The sequence below is a fragment of the Heloderma suspectum genome, chromosome 2, assembly GCF_057233095.1.
Source record: "Heloderma suspectum isolate Gila_16-S chromosome 2, 16-S_ref, whole genome shotgun sequence".
In the NCBI taxonomy this organism is placed as follows: Eukaryota; Metazoa; Chordata; class Lepidosauria; order Squamata; family Helodermatidae; genus Heloderma; species Heloderma suspectum.
This window is the reverse complement of record NC_139459.1, coordinates 164520408-164534457: the sequence shown is the minus strand read 5'-3', so window position 1 is coordinate 164534457 and position 14050 is coordinate 164520408. Positions and strand designations below refer to the sequence as shown.

The window sequence follows — 14050 nt, the reverse complement described above, 5'->3', positions numbered from 1 at the left end:
CAAGCTCCTCCTCCTGTATTTCTGCGCAGAGATATGTATTTTTCACATACAGTGCAACCCCACCTCCCTTTCTGTTCCTCCTGTTCTTTTTGAACAAGTTATATCCTTCAATTGCTGTATTCCAGTCATGAGAGTCATCCCACCAAGTCTCAGTTATACCTATCAGGTCATAATTTCCCTCTTGTATTAAGAGTTCAAGTTCGTTCTGTTTGTTTCCCATACTCTGGGCATTAGTATATAGACATCGAAGACCATGTGCTTCATAGTCTGGCTTTCTTCGTACATGTGTCTGAAGACTATTATTGGGCGCTATCAGAGCTGTTCTCTCCATTGCAGTGCATGCGCCTATGTCCATTGTTACCCCCAACATTACATCTCCCTTCCCCGTAGGATTCAGTTTAAAGCCCTCCTGATGAAGTTCTTCATGCTGTGGCCAAACACATTCTTCCCATCCTTTGTGAGGTGCAACCCATCCCTAGCCAACAGCCCATCTTCCAGGAAGTATAGCCCGTGGTCCCAGAATCCAAATCTCTCTCGTCGGCACCACCTTCGTAGCCAGTCATTCACCCGGAGTATTTTTCGTTCCCTTTCTATCCCTCTTCTAACTACTGGAAGGATGGATGAGAAAACTATCTGGGCCCCAAAGTTCTTGAGTTTCCTTCCCAAAGCTTCAAAGTCTGACGTGATCTCTTCGTAGCTCCGCTTGGCGGTATCATTTGTTCCCACATGGATGAGAAGAAAGGGATACCTGTCAGTGGGCTTTATGAGTGCAGGCAACCTTTCAGTCACGTCTCTAATCTGTCCTCCCGGGAGACAACATACCTGGCGAGTCTATGGGTCTTCGCGACATACTTGGGTCTCGATCCCACGCAGCAAGGAGAATCCCACTACTACCACTCTTCTCTTCTTCTTCTTGTAGGCCTGGGTTTCATCGCCTCTGTTTGACTGACCTTTAGCCTCTTGCTCACTCTCATGCAGGTTCCCCTGTGATTCTTCCTCTGCAGGCTGTCCTCCAGTCTCATCTGCAAGTACCTGGAATCGGTTCCACAGCTCCACTGCTTCCACTGGTGCAGAGTGGCGTCTAGTTCTTCTTCTCCTAACTGTCACCCTTTTCCAAGGAGTATCCTCTATTCCATTTTTCTTCATCAGATGAAGAAGACTCTAACCTACAAAAGCTCTTACCATAATTAATTTGTTAGTCTTTTAAGGATCCATTTCAACCAAGGGGTAGGCAACCTGGTGCCCTTCAGGTCGCCTACCCCTGCAGTAAGCTGTTGTTTTAACCCTCTCTGTAGTTGCCACGGAGTGGAGCACTATGATCTCCAATTGTATTAATCCTAGCAGGCAAAAAATCAGCTCTACCCTTCTTTCCATCCTTCCAAAAATGGATTAACTGTTTTTCTCCTAAAAGCCCCAAAGAGGAGTAGCACATTGCTGTCAGTGCTCGGAGTGCCAGTGATGTGATCTGGGCCAGGGCTGGCCCAAGACGTTTTGCTACCTGAGGTGCAGCAGCAAATGGCACCTCCTCAAGCCAAGGCGCATAGTACCCAAGGCCAGCCACATTATTTTGGCACCTCAGGCAGAAAATCCCACAAGCACCTCTGCCTCTCCTTGGCAATAAAAAATAGTAACAACTGAAAAATTGCTGCCCTTTTATAACACCCAAATCTGCTGCCTGAGGTGGACGCTTCACTCTACTTAATGGCAGCGCCGGGTCTGATCTGGGCCCAGCAAGTGCTGGTTGGTGGTGGTGTGCAGTATGGCTGTGATTTCTTTCTTCCTTCCTCTCTCCCTTTCTCTCCCTGATGAATGGGGAGGGGGGAGGCCTTTCACTGCAGGTGTTTGTGAAAGTCTGATATGTGGGGAATCCCCTGCCGTCAAGCAGAGATGGTGGGGTAAGATTGAGGCAGGCCTTCTCAGCAGATAAATGTAGAACGCGGTCGTGGTCTCTCACCAATAGGCGGAGGGAATAAGCCACAGCCGTGTGTGGGTTTCTTCAAGGCTCTGTTCTGTATTGGTGGGGTGGGGTGCTTCCTGGTTCCTTGGTGCCATTGTCTTCCCCTTCCCGCCATCAACAAGTTTGCTGAACATGCTTGTTCCCAAGCCAGTACAGCAGTGCTTTCAAAGAATTTAGGCCTATCTGCATTACAAACTTATTTGGAAAACAACCAAGAGACTTGATTGTTTTTGCTGCAGCGGAATAACATGGCAGCCCCTCTGGAAACTTATTTTGGTTTTATACCAGTTTAACTTTCAAAGCTTCCCTGGGAACACTACTTTGGTGAGGATGCTGAAAATTCTGTCCAGAAATCCTTAAGCTCTGAGGTTCCCTGAGGACAGAGAGTGTGTGATGTTACATATTATATGTTCTATGTTCCCAAATGTTGCTGTGTGTAATTCTCCTATTTAGGGTTCCAGCTAGCCAACCACCCCCTTTTCCAGGATACTCCATTCCATTCACCATCCCCCTTGTAATTCCATTCCCCCCCCCCCCGAAACTCAGCATTGTGCACCTACGGAACATGTCTAGTCCTCTTTGGACTGGTAAGAGGTGTTCTTTCTCCTAAAGGAGTTTTGTACTTCTGCAAATCTAGGGGTTCTCCCAAATGCACTGATACCCCCCTCTTTGGCATGGATGGTGCACAAGGATTACCACTTGGGAGAATTTGCTTGTTTTCCTCTTCCTTCCCTATTCCTTTTTTCCTTTTGTATCATGCTCACAATTTTCTAAACCTGCAGGCAGAGGCTGTGTGAAACACCTATTGCATCCATTGGCCTTGCTTCAGACCTCTGCACATTCATCCGACTTTCGGTATGGAACCTGCAGTATGCGCATGTAGAGAGCAGGGGCAAAGCAGCAAGCATGACCCACCACCACCACCCCCGTGTCTACATCCTCCCTAGTTTATCACTGAAAAGGGCCATAGTGGCTGGCCCAGTGAACTACTTGGCTGAGGAGGAATTTGAACCTGGATCTTTCTAGACTAGGCCAAATGCTCTGTCCACTACACCACACTGACTCCACATGCTTACCACACTTGAGGCCTCTTCAGATGTTCAATTTTTGTAAGTACAGAGGGTGATGTACATTCCAGCCCTGTCCCCTCCACCTACACCCTTCCTGTGCTGTAGTAGTAGTAGTAATAGAAGTAGTTGTAGTAATAGATAGCAGTGGTGGTAGTGACTGTAGTCAGGGCTTCATTACACCCATTTGCATGTAACATATAGCTTACTCATATGCTGACCTGCCTTACATAGCTTTGTAAGGATTTCTGAAATAATGTGTGTGAAGTGCTATGAAGACACTAAGATGCAATGGACATCCTTTTGTGTAGTATTACTACTACTACTACTACTACTACTATCTAAAGGCAGCCAAGATCAGCCCAGGTCCTTCTTCTGCAAGGCCGGGTTGAAGTTCTTTGGGCCCAGTTCCAAGGCCCACCATCCTTTCTTTTGAAGCCATTCCAGAAAAGAGTAATTTCACCATGCCAGTATGTTTGGACCCTTGTGTTTTATCATTGCTGAACAGCATAGCAAAATGGGAGCAGATTCAGTTATCAAGCGCTGACTGTTTTTCTCAGTTTAATGTTTTTCACTTCTTTACTTCTTCCCCATCAGACCTGAACAGCTGATGGCAATTTGAATGTGCCCTGGAGTGCCAGGGGTATCACCTAGCCAAACAGGTACTAAGTTGCCTCAGTGCACTTCCTCTAAAAGAGCTGGAAAAATCTCTCTCTCTGTGATGCATTGACAGGCCTGAGGCAGGGGCCTCTGGAAATGGGCCACCCAGGTAATGGTCTAGAGGGATGCTCGAATCTATCCATTGTGGTTTCTCTCAGTTTCTCCTTCTTCCAGTCTTAAGTTTGGTTAATCTTTCATAATTTTGCCAGTTTTAAATTTGTGTCATCCTGAACTTTGTTTTTAAAGTTTACATGAAAATTCAAATGCATTTTTGTGTACATTTCTCCTAGTACAGGCATTTTCTACACAATTTTGCTTAATATACATATTAGGGCATATTTCCCTAATAAATACATTTTGGTTTGTATGTTTTGATTGGGGAACTCCATTGCAAAATTCGGAGCAGGGTGAATTTTGAAGGATAACTGAGTTTCAGTTCACTTATCGGTTTGAAAGTGCAAAACTGGGTAAATTTGCATTAACATGTGAACCAAATGAATTTCTCCGCCATCTCTATATTCTCTGCCTCCCCTTCAGTCCACATCAAACTAGGAATTTGAACCCAGGAATCTGGGCTCCACACTTCTTTCCTTCATATTGTTCTGAGCTGGAATGAGGGTTAAACTAGATGTTACATTAGCATGTAGCTGACCTCTGGCTTGTTTTCTTACTCTAAAGTAAGTGCACATGACCCTGATTCAGATTGGCACCATTCAAGGCTTCCCCGTCCCCTTTTTTAACCCTTGAGGGGTGAATTTCAAGGAAAACATGGCGGGGGGGAGTTTAATCCTCCCTTCCTGGTGCATGGTGGCCCCAATCTAAATCAAAGCTCTGCACAATTACTCTAGAGTAAGAAAACAAGAGAGGGGTCAGCTACATGCTACCTAATCAACATAACTTGTAGTTTGAGCTGAAACCCAATGGGTTGGAACCAGACTTAGTCATGCTTAGATTACACCAATTGAAATCAATGGGACAAGGAAGTCATGACTAACTTTATTCCCATTGATTTCAGTAGTTCTACCCTAAGTATGTCTACATCTGTATTCGACCCAAAGTTTGGGCCTCTCACCTTCCATGTCCCTAGCCCCTATTCTCATTTATTTTGGATAATGTCCATATGCACACTTCTTGCTGCATGGGGATGTGGAATGCCCTGTGTTCCCTCTACTGAGGAATCCATCAAGATTCCCTCATAGGATTTGTGGAGATCTATGAGCAGGGGACCCCTGTGCTTTATTTCTAGAAAAAAAGAAAGTCTGCCTGGGAACAATAGCCTACCACCTGGAAGCCCCATACCCACCCCCACCCCCCATTCCTGAAGTGTGGGGACTCTGTGGCAAAGGAACTGCATTGCACTCTGCCCTTCATTATCGGAATGTGCTGCTAGGGATGCTCTCCAGTTTCCCAGGAAAGCGATCAACAATGTATGGTAGAACAGGAAGAATCTGGGTTCGTGTGATACACTGGACAACGCAGGCCCAGAGGGCTCTGGCTCTAATACAGCTCAGGCAGGCATCTTCAGGATTGTTCCAGCAGGCTGACACCAGCAGGAGGGAGGCAGCTTGCCTGCCACAAGGACCCTTAGCCAGGCCGTTTTTGCATCCACTTTACTACACTGGTCAAGGCCGCTGTTGTCTCTCCCTATTTCCTATGTGCCAGGGCTAAGCACTGAAAACAGACGCTGAGGCTGAGCCCTGGCATAAATAAAGGTTGGGAAGGGGGGGGGGGGCAGATTCCTGTCTGCAAGCATCCTGTATTCTGTGGAGTCCTTGAAGAAGGAAAAAACCCAGTTCCACCGGCTGAATATCCCTATTCCCTGTTTTAAGGAGGACAGCCCTCACTTTGAAGGTGTCCTCTGTGTTACGGGCTGCCTAAGACCTAGGGGAGGGGAAAACAGGGGCTGTGGAGGTGCCCGTCAACAGCAGACAGGCCACCTGGTCGCAGCCTCCCCCACGATGATGAAATGGATTGCATTTCTATTGAAATGATAGTAGTTGTTTCTAAATGCATTTTATACATAAATTAGCACATGTAAATATTATGCAAATCTGTATCCTCTTTTTTGGTTATGCGTTTCCTCTTTTTTGGCAATGACCCCCACCCCTCCGCCCCCCACTGCTGATGCCACTCCCACTCAAACCTCTGAGGAGAGGTGGATCACATGAGGAGCTAAATCCTGAAAAACTAGAACCAGAGCTGCCTCTTCCAAAGGTTGGCCGAGTTATTTCAGAAAACCTCACAAAAGCTCCTCTCCCCATCCTCCCCATAATAGCTAACTATCTGCTGCCGTTTCATGACACCTATTATTATTATTATTATTATTATTATTATTATTAAATTTATTAATCGCCCATCTGGCTGCCTGAGGTGGCTGCCTTACTGTGCCTAATGGGAGAGCCGGCCCTGCCCCTTCCTTGTATTTCACAGAGAACAAGGTATACTTTTCCTTATGGGAGTGATGACTGGCTCTAGAGTCTGATGTAAAATTCTGCATTCACCTGCTCTCTTTTTGAAGTGATCTCTTGAGCACAGAATCATGGGAATGTTTTATGGGAACCAGTTATCCAAATAATATTTCCACAGCTGGATCTGTGGCTTGGATGTGACAGAGAATCTACAGTTCTGTTCAAAAAATATATAGACAACCAACTGCAATATATTTATTTCCATGTACATATTTGCACATGGGAATATGTCAGAAAGAAGGAGATGTGGAAACTGCAAAATGACAGTTGTTCAGGAGCTTTGTTATGCTTCTGGTAGAACGATCAAGTCATTTTTGCCACTCCTATACCTTTGAAATGGATGCACAGGTTGAAAGAGGTTGCTTTGGAATGACAGTGCCACTATGAAAATACTCCTAGTTTATGACAAGAGAGAAGTTGAATTCCTGAAAATCTCAGCTTTTCACAAAAAACAAAACAAAACAAACCACTATATAAGTTCCTAGTCCTCATGGTTGCGAACAGGGAATAGAACTGAATATGAACTTAAACTCATAACTGGTTCAGAGAGGGTTTTCTTTTTCTTCTTCAGTGAACTGAAATGGAAGCCCTAACCCTAAAGTCCCTCAATTGCTTTGAATTTGTCCTGGAACTGAAACCTTAAACACAAAAACACAGTAGCTGGTTCAAAATAAGCTTCAGCTATTGGGCGGTATAGAAATGAAATTAAATGAATGAATGAATGAATGAATGAATAGAGGTTCAATAACCAGTAGCTCAGGAAGCTTTTTTGAGGGTGCTGGGAAAGTGCCTCTCTCCTCTCCCCCAACCCCTTAAAGAGATGCAAAGCAGGCAACATTTCCCAGGAAATAATTAGGAAAGAGGAGGGGGGAATATTTGGGATTGATAATTCTCCTGTTTCCTGCATTTACCTTGATCCCCAAGTACAAAATGCCTCTCTCAGCCTCAGACTACACATGATGGTGTGGCAAGCCCATTTGCCAAAACTCATGTCTGACCTAATAATGTATAAAGCATGTGGTAGGGTCTGATTTTAAATGCAGAAGGGGCACATGAGTGGGGATGAACCCTCCCATAGCTTCCCTTTGTTCAGCCTCTTCCACCAGGTCAATGTATAAAGAGTATTTGGGAACTGGTATTTAGAGCAAGGGAAGAAATTACACTCACTATGAGAATGCAGCTGAAAACAGTATCCCTATGGCCAGTTCTCCGCAGCAGTGGCTACCAATGATGTAGAGCAGGGCTGGGGTAAATGCACAATGGACTGAACTGCGTCACATATTGAGCATAACTAAACATTATGGGGGTTGGGGAGAACATGCTGCGGAAATCATGTTTTCACCTGCCATGGACATGGCCTCTGTTCTCATGCTCATTCTAGCCCCGTCTTCCCCACTGTGATGCCTTCTAGATGTATTGGCCTACAATTCCCATCATCCCCCATGCTGTCAGGGGATAGTGGGAGTTGTAGTCCAACACAACTGGAGGGCCCCAGGTTGGGGAAGGCTGTTCTACCAGTGGTCATATATGGCTGATAGCGTTCTGGAAGGTGTTTTATTAGTGTGCACACATAGTGTGCTTTAAAAAAGTTCCTGAAGTTTTCATTTTAAAGAAGTTACATTGTGATTGTGAGAGGCCCTTGTTGTTTTTGTTGTTGTTATTTCTTACAATAATCTGTATGCAATGTATCAGAACTGGTTGAAAATGACTGAACTGCTTTTTAAAGTTAGCGTCTGAACCAGAACCAAACTGGAGAATTAAAAAATACTGGCAACCCGGATATGGGGGAGCTTCCAGATAAGGCTTTTATTGTGCAATTCCTCTGCCTCCTCCACGGAATTTTACAGGTGGGTCCAGATTATGCTGTCTTCCATCTGTAACTACCCTGTGTCTTCCCACCACTTCTCCCATCTTACCAGGGGGAAAACAGGAAGAAAAGACAGAATAGCTACACAATGCTGTTCAATTATTAGTGCTAGTGGTCTGGAAGCATCCTCAGAACTAAGCCTGATTTTTTTCATGGTTTGACCCCCTGATTGCGAAGACCAACTGCAACCATGCCACCGGAATGTGTCTACTGCACATTCTTTTTGGAGGAGGAGCTTCTAGCTGCCTAAATGGCTACTTATCGCTCCATCATGTTTTCCCACCCATAGGGCCTCCTTTATGCTGCCCTTTCAGCTGCCTCCTTGATCTTTGGTCAAAATTCTGCCAAAGGTCAAATGTAGATTAAAACATGCCAATTTGACCAAGATGGTGCTAACTGCAAGATTTGCAATTGACTTGGGAATTTAATTTTGTTGTCTAGAATCCTTTTCAAATAGAGTACAAAACAGCTCTGGTTACAAGTTAAATTCTGGCTTGGGAAAATCCCCATCCTATTTGGGGCAAAATGTATGATCTTCAGCGGCCTGTGCCTTTCCCAGAAGCTGGATTCTCTTTGCAAGTCCAGCTCTGCCCCCCCCCCCCCGAGCACCCACAAATTTTGAATCTAGAATTGTGGCTGAGATAGGAAGGGATGATATTTTGCAAACCAGGTAACTGAGCCGAGGGAGATAAAATAGCAACAATGCTCATCTGGAGTGGCTGTCTCAGTTCTTTGTTCGAGTGTCAGGCAATAAAAATGTTTGAGAAATAGAGGAAATGGTTTTGCAAATGTCATCAGGAGGGCTTGGCTTCTCAATCAACAACATCTGAGGCCATTTCAAAGCCATTCTTACCAAAAGAGAGAGAGTGTGCAGAGAGAGCTACATTGAAATGTGGGTGGATGGATATATATATATAATTTTAAAACACAGGTTGCTTTTTTAAAAGCCAGTTCTGTGATTGCAAGGCAATGGGATGTCTGTGATGTGTTTTCGTTTTGACTCCCAAGAATTTCCCCTTAAACTGGAGGACTGCGGAGAAAAAAAAGACCAAAAAAATCATTCAAACTGTATTTAGACCAGAGTTGAACAGCTGCCTTATGAGCCCACACGTTTAGAACATCCCATTTTTCATTCAAACACTCGTTAAAGGAAGAATCTTCCTTACATGAGTAATAATATCTATAGAATCCACTACAGCCAATCCATGACTCATTTTAAATAATTATGCCTTAGCTCAGCATTTCTCAACCTGGTGCCCTCCAGATATTTTGGATTTCAGCTCCCATCACCGCCAAACAGCATGGCCAATGGTCAGGAATTCTGGAAATTGTAATCCAAAACACCTGGAAGGCAGCAGGTTGAGGAAGGCTGCCTTTGTTTGTACCAAACTGCTTCTGCTAACTTTCAGTGGAACTGAGCTAAATCCAAATACTTCAGGTTAACTGGATTGTGGATCTATCCTGATAATGCTATAGTAATAATTCGACTCCCTGCCTACAATTTTTAAAAGAGCATTTGTTAAACTGTACATGATCTAATTAAAAACTCTGTGGCCACAATCCAACATGGAGTTCAGAGTGCTTAAGCATAATTGAAATCAGTAATTATTGAAATGAGGGGCATATAACTCTGTGACTGATTATGGCCCTGATATTTATCACCATGCACTATACATGTGAGTCACAAAATTATGTGTATTATATAACTATACAGTGAATATCTGTTGTTTTCGTATATGTTATATAGACATGTATGTATGATTGTCTAACATCATTGTATATGATGTTAGACAATAGTTTATGATAGCATAACAGTATACTAGCTTACACTATAACGTTTATAGTGTAAATTTTATATTATACATTATACATGTATAATGTATATGAAAAACATTTCATCCTTTTTTGAAGAAAGGGTCTATGTAATGCTAAAGCCTGTTGACTCTTGGAACTGCTTCAAGTGTTATGTATTATTTCCAGTGGAGGAGAACATGAAATCTTTGTCTCATTCTCATTTGTGTCAATTTCACACACATTTCTTTTACTACTTGCACATTGTAGGTATATGCACTGGGAGCAATAGCCTCCCAGCATGTATGCTCATGTGTGCAATTGTCACATGTGACAATCCACACGCGGTTTTCACTCTTTTTCCTACACGGAAGTGCTTGCCCTGGAGGAAGTGTGTAATGTTTGAAGAGGCCCTTACTAAAACAACTGTTGGTCTGGGTGGGAGGGGGGAAGTCACTTTCCCTATTTTGCAACTCCTTTCAAAATGTTGAGATCAGCATGGCCACAACTGTTTTCATGATATCATATCCAGAAAAATAGAGTATAATCTATCATCAATTTACCTCATTCTATATATATCACACACACTCCCTACATAGGTGACTATATAATGTGTGTCCTCATCTTACATAATATGATTACACGTACAAATCCGAATGTAGAAAACACAGAATTATGGATGAAACCATGCTGTCTGCTGATGTTTCTGAAAGGAAACATCAATGAGCTGTTGCATTTAAAAAACATAATGAAAGAAGTAATAATAGCTGATTTTTACTACAAATTGAACTCTGGTAGGAAACCATGTGGGTAATACAGCATGATAAGGGATGCAATTGTCAAGCAAGTGATATATATCAGTGTGGTTTAAATGGTAACCGTGATAATTTCCAAGATAAGCTAAGGGAACACAAGAAAGTTTGAAATTCAAATGGAAGTGCAGGTGAAAGTTTTAAACCTAATGATTAGTGGTGATTATTTAATTTTAATTAACATATACCCACCCAAATGACAGAGAATGCCTGTAGCAAATTAGCATCGCTTGATGGATCTCATTTTGATTTCTATAAAGTGGAGAATCTGGATTTTACCTCAAAATCTACTTGGTTTGTAACTGTATTGTTAGGATGCAGTGAAAATTCCATTTTCCAGCTATATTTTCTGAGCCTTACAGATGTTGTTCTTTTTCTTACACTGGGTGTTCTTGCAGAGGGGAGAGTAAGGCAGTAAGAAAAAGCTAATAATTCATAATGAATGAAAAGTTTCCACATGAAAAAGGCAATTTGGGGAAGAGTATTCTTAGATTAATTGCTCTCCTAGACACCCTTATTCTGGGCTGCTTGATACAGTATGGAAATTATTATAAAAATGTACAAGCCATTTAGCACTGGATAAAAAATACCGGGCATTGTGTACTGGGAAAAAAAATACAGGGCATTAGATACCATGAGAAATGATTTTAGACTCAGATCAACGACAAATTGCAAGATAGGGAAACAACACCAATCGCCAACCTCTCAATGTAACTCATGAGTTGAAAGACTCTTAACATTACAAACAATCATCTTTGCTGAAATAAAACGATGGCTGAAACTCAGCTCACTTCCTTTCCAAGGAACGTGCCAACCACCCTTTCTCCGCCACCCCCAAATGCCCCCTTTCTCACCTGTCAGACTTCACCCGGCCAAAGCCCTCTCTCCTTCTCCAAAGGTCAAAGACAGTCATGTTTGATTCCCTGTTGCTGAAGGGCAGGCAAGGCGGTAAAATTCCGTTTGAGGGCTGGGGAATTTCGAAGTGAAATGAAGTGTCACCTGATTGCTGGCTGCAAGGAGGCCTGGATGGCGAGGTGGGGGGGCATGTAGAAACAGTGCTGCGGCAGTCTACCTGAAGACGAAACAGGAGATGCTGCTGGGGTCCGATCCTAGAGCCTGGAAAGGAGGTGGCCGGCTGGCATCCCCAAGGAGTTTACCCCAAAAGTCGGCCACATGGCTGCTGCCGGCTACTATGCTCAGGGGCCATGATTCGTGGCTGCTTCCTCTCTTCTCCACTGCTTCCCTTTGCCAGAGCTCGCGTATAATTATTATTGTTATTAGCCGTAGTGTTGGGGACGTCAAATCAATTAGGCTCCAGCTTTTCCTGCCACCACCCCCCGCTCCCTGCGAATCCCCCTGTGGCCACCTCTCTTTTTCGACAGGCAGTATTTGGCCACTGGAAGGAGCTGCTTTGAAGAAGGCGTCTGGGCCAAACCCCCTCCCCACTCCCACTCCCCTCCCCTCCCCTGCACGAGAGAGATTTCCTGCCCTCTTTGGACAGGGGATGTTCTGCAGCTTGGAGATAAGCAGCCCAGGAGCTGCCTGCACAGGACTGATAAGGAAACTCCCGAGTCAGACCCAGCCTAAGCAAGGGGACTTGGAAAGCAAACAAGAGGAAGCCCAGCGTCTACACACTGGAATAACATAGGCCAGCGAACACTGAAGACTCAATGGCACACGCATAATAGGAGGTCGCTTAGCAAAGCTCAGAGCACTGTCATTAGCGGCTGGAAACAGGGCTTGGATGCAAGAGTAGGAGAGCCATGCAAAACGGGGCGGGGGAGCAGGTCCCTTTCCTCCAGCCAGCCCACCTTTGGGGTTCCTTACAGGCACAGTGCCCATCGGCCTCCTGTGGGGCATCACATGGAATTGGCAGGCTCCCAACACCTCCTACAGCCCTTGAGTACGGTGGAAATCAGGCGAACCAGCCTTTGAGCCACTGGCATCATCAAGATCAACAGTCAGCTAAAGACCTCGGCAATTCCTGCAAAGAAAGTATGTTTAGTAATGCGAACTCGCCAGCCCATTATATGTACCTAGTATCCAATTTGAGTCAGAGGCCATTTTTACATCACTGTTCCTGCCACTTGATTTAAAACATGCCTAAGCAAGGTCCAAGAAAATTGTCAGGAATGCACATCTTTGGGATATTTATTTATATTTATTTATTATACTTTAAATCTGACCAATAACTAATGTTCTCTGGGCACATATTAGGGCTTCTGGAGAAAGCCTTTTAGTTTGGAATGTGTCCAGAGTGGCCACCTATGTATCTCCAAAAAAGAGGATGTGCATCACTAAAAACGAGGGCAAAAAGAGGACACAGATTTGCATATAATTTGCATATGCTAATTGATACATATAGATGCACATTTAGAAACAATTACCATAACTTAAATAGAAATGCAATATATCTCATCAAAATGGTCAAGACTGTGATCAGGTGACCCGTGTGCCTGCCTGACAGTGGCCACGTGTCCTCCTTAAAGAGGACACTTCTCTATTTGAAGGGCTGTTAGAGGATAGTCCTCTATTTCAAGGCATCCTCATCTCGAAAGAAAGTCCAGTCCAAGTCCAGTATAAAGATAAAGAATCATAAGAACCCAAGAGAGGAAGAGATATGAAATTAACCATCAACAGTTAGCGCCTAAGCAACGGCCCTTGTGAATCGTGCTGATGCAGTAGAGAATGTATATTCCAGTATCCAGAGTCTGATATACACAGGAGGGGGCCAGCATGTGAGTGTCTTGGGAATGTGGAGCACCTCCTTGCTGCTGAGCCAAAATCATATGGAAGCACCACGTGGGTGGTGAATATGCCTCTCCACACCCACCCAGGCCCCATGATGGCAGCAGCCTGAGACAGGGCCAGCCCTGCCATTAGGAGAGTGAGGCAGTCACCTCAGGTAGGAGATGCTGGGAGGCAGCAGCAAGGTGCTGGAGGAGAGAGCTATGGGCCACATGGCCTGCCCTGCACCCCCTAAGCTAGCCTGCTGCTTTCAGGTGCGGTGGAGAACCCTGTCCCATCACTCAATCACCGGTCCAGTCAGCTTTTGTATGTGGAATGGGAGGGGGTGCCATCTTGCACTTTGCCTCAGGCAGCAAAATGCATTGGGCCCATCCTACCTGAGCATAATGGCCCTGAGATCATTTGATGAAGGACAGCGTAAAAATCTTGTCAATAAATAAAGAAACCAGGCCCAGCAGCAAGCCAGGCCGGCCCTGGCATACTTGCGGTGCTACATGGTGGCTGCCTCACCTCTGAACTAGGCCTATGATTTCCATTCAAATTACAGCAGTGGGAAACACACGAAAATATTTGTGCCCCTTGTGAAAGCCATTTCAAAAAGGCCACGTGTGAACACAAACACATGAGGGATCCAAAGCAAGTCCAAAAAGCTTTGTTCATGCATGGTGTTATAAAAATGC

General features: G+C 44.4%; 1 protein-coding gene across 2 annotated transcripts in view; it reads right to left on the bottom strand.

Moving 5' to 3' along the window:
* Window positions 1-11566, bottom strand: part of LYL1 (LYL1 basic helix-loop-helix family member) — a 29581-nt gene extending 18015 nt beyond the window's left edge. The window contains exon 1 of one of the 2 annotated variants that reach the window (XM_084835750.1): window positions 11477-11566. The gene's annotated coding sequence lies outside the window, so the exon portion shown is untranslated. The remainder of the gene's footprint in view (window positions 1-11476) is intronic. The other variant, XM_084835751.1, reaches the window with a different exon arrangement.
* Window positions 11567-14050: the final 2484 nt, after the last annotated feature.